Here is a 3,417-nt window from a genome sequence, read left to right as displayed (position 1 = left end):
GAGAATTGCTTGAACCCAGGAGGTGGAGGTTGCAGTGAGTTGAGATTGCACAACTGCCCTCCAGCCTGGGCGACAGAGCAAGACTCCATCTCAAAAGAAAAAAAAGGTTAACGTAATACATTTTATATTATGTATTTTTAACCACAAAAAAAGTAGTGATAAATTGGACTTTATCAACATTTTAAAGTTTTGTCTTGAGAAAGACACTTAAAAGACCAACTAGTCGAGGTGCAGTGGCTTACACCTGTCATCCTAGCACACTGGGGGGCTGAGGTGGGGGCACTGCTTGAGCCCAGGGGTTCAAGGCCAGCCTGGCCAACACAGGGAGACTCCATCTCTATAAAAAGTTAAACAGAATTAGCTGGGCCTGGTGATGTGGGCCTATAGTCCCAGCTACTCACGAGGCTGAGGTTGGAAGATGGCTTGAGTCTGAGCAGTCAAGGGTTCAGTGAGCTGTGATTGCACCGCTGCCCTTCAGCCTGGGTGACATAGCAACACCCAGTTTCAGTAAATAAACTAGTTGGCTGGACATGGTGGCTCATGCCTGTAATTCCAACACTTTGGGAGGCCGAGGCAGGTGGATCACTTGAGGTCAGGAGTTCAAGACTAGCCTGGCCAACATGGTAAAACCTCATCGCTACTAAAAATACAAAAATTTGCCAGACGTGGTGGTGTGTGCCCGTAGTCCTAGCTACTTGGGAGGCTGAGGCAGGAGAATTACTTAAAGTCAGAAGGCAGAGGTTGCAGTGAGCTGAAATTGTGGCATTGCACTCCACGCTGGGTGACAGAACAAGACTCTGTCTCAAAAAAATTAAAGACAGAGAAAAAAAAGACACATCGCATATTTATCAAAGGATATGTCTCAAGAATGCATAAAGAACTCCCAAACTCAACAGTGGGAAAATCAAGGCCAGGTGTGAAGGCTCATACCTGTAATCCCAGCACTTTGGGAGGCCGAGGTGGGTGGATCAGGAGCTCAGGAGTTCAAGACCAGCCTGGCCAACATGGTGAAACTCTGTCTCTCCTAAAAATACAAAAAGTAGCCAGGCATAGTGGCACATGCCTGTAATCCCAGCTACTTGGGAGGCTGAGACAGGAGACTCTCTTGAACCTGGGAGGCAGGTGAGCTGAGATCAAGCCACTGCACTCCAGCCTGGGCGACAGAGATGAGACTCCGTCTCAAAAAAATAAATAAATAAACAATTCAATAACAAAAAAATAGAGAAGAGACTAGAATAGATGCTTCATCAAAGGAGGCTTACAAATGGCCAATAAGCACTTCAACAGCTGCAAAATATCATTAGCCACCAGGAAAATGCAAACTAAAACCATGGTGAGATCCCAGCTACACAACCAGAACGGCCGAAACTTCAACAGCCACTGATAATAGCAAGCGTTGGCAAGTATGGAAGTCAGAGTTCCCTGTAGAACCTGAGCGACAGGAGGTATGTCTGTAACTGTGAATGTATCGGTCTCTCTGTATCTGTATCTATACGGGTGGGGGGAGAGAGAGAGACATTTATTATAGGAATTAGCTCATCCAAATGGAGGCTGAGGAGTCCCTCAATGTTGTCTGCAAGCTGGAGCACCAGCAAAGCCAACGTCTGACCCAGTCCACGTCAAAAGCCAGGAACTGGTGAGCTGACCCCTGTGGGACAAGACAGAGTCTCCGCTCGGAGGGAAAACTCGCTCCTTCTTGCCTTTTCATTCTACCCAAGCCCGGGTGGATTGGATGCTGGCTGCCTACATGGTGAGGGCAGATCCACTGTATTCAGTAGGAGATGCCAATGCCAGTCTCATCCAGAAACCCCTTCACAGACACCCTCAAAAACACTTTCCCAGCACCCGGGCATCCCTCAGCCCAGTCGAGTTGACATAAAATTAACATCAAAGCTAAGAGTGACCCATGTCCTAGTTTGTCCAGGAGTTTCCTGATTTTTGCATGGAAAGTCCCAAATCCCAGAACACTCCTCAGACCTGGACAAAGTGCAATGACTGGTCCCTCCGGGCGAGCATGGGCAGCATCTGGAGCTCACGCACGGGGACGTGGCCGTGTGAGACAGTGTGGCCACTCTGGACATCTGGAGCTCGAGCACGGGGACGTGGCCGTGTGAGACAGTGTGGCCACTCTGGGCGACATCTGGAGCTCACACACAGGGACGTGGCCGTGTAAGACAGTGTGGTCACTCTGGACCACAGCCAGGCCGTTACCTAAAATCTGAATATTGCGCGTTCTCACTCCTGGGTGTTTATCCTCACACGAAAACCTGCCCATGAATGTCTAGAGCATGCCTGCTTGTGGTAGCCAAGCCCTGGAAATGACAAAGACGCCCTCCAAGACCTGATGAAGTGAGCAGTGGGACAGGCTGCGGGCACGTGTGGAGCAGATCCTGCTCCCGAGCAGAAAGGGTGAGCCTTGGCGGCATGCTTGAGAGGAGGCGGCCAGCCTCAAACACTACCTACTGTAGGGTTCCCTTTATTTATTATTAGGTATTCTTATTTTTTTGAGACAGGGTCTCTGTTGCCAGGCTGGTCTCCAACTCCCGGCCTAAAGTGATCCTCCCGCCTAAGCCTCTAGAGAGGCTGGGATTACAGGCTCTAGCCACCGCCCCTGGCTACGATTCCATCGGTCCCACGTTGTCAAAAGGACACAGGCGATGGAGAAGGTTTCCAGGGGTTGGGAAGCCTGGTCCTGCGGAGGAGCGCCATGAGGGGCTTCCGGGGTGATGGGACCACTCTCCATGTGGGTGGTGTGTGTGCTGGGGGAGCATCGCACAAATCCATACAGGCAGGACGTTTCCAGAACTCAACACCAAAACAGTCAGTTCCGCTGCATGTTTGTTTTATTTTTTATTTTTTGAGACAGAGTCTCACTCTATTGCCCCCAGGCTGGAGTGCAGTGGCATGATCTCGGCTCACTGCAGCCTCTGTCTCCTGGATTCCAGCAGTTCTCCTGCCTCAGCCTCCTGAGTAGCTGGGATTACAGGCACGGGCCACCACACTCACCAATTTTCGTATTTTAGTAGAGATGAGGTCTCACCATGTTGGCCAGGCTGTTCTCAAACTCCTGACCTCAAATGATCAGCGCTCCCTGGCCTCCCAAAATTGGGATTACAGGCATAACCTAACTCACCTGGCCCTGTTTAGTTTTAAAATGAAATATTTAAAATTAACAATAATTCCTAAACATTGTCTCATAAGAATTGTCCAGATTTCACCTGTGTAGGTGTGATTTCCCATGTGCGGCTGCATATCACGTGTTCACATTTCCACCCCAGTGAGGTCTGCCCTAAGAGCTGTTTCCTCGTCTCTTGAGTCTCTTCTCGCCCCGGCAATCGAGCCCCGGAGGATGCCAAGCCTCTGGCCTCCGGTCAGTGGTGACCACAGACCTCGAAGATGGCTCCCTGCGCCACCTCC

The sequence above is a fragment of the Saimiri boliviensis genome, chromosome 5 (genome assembly GCF_048565385.1).
Source record: "Saimiri boliviensis isolate mSaiBol1 chromosome 5, mSaiBol1.pri, whole genome shotgun sequence".
Taxonomy (NCBI): domain Eukaryota; kingdom Metazoa; phylum Chordata; class Mammalia; order Primates; family Cebidae; genus Saimiri; species Saimiri boliviensis.
This window is presented reverse-complemented; position numbering follows the sequence as displayed.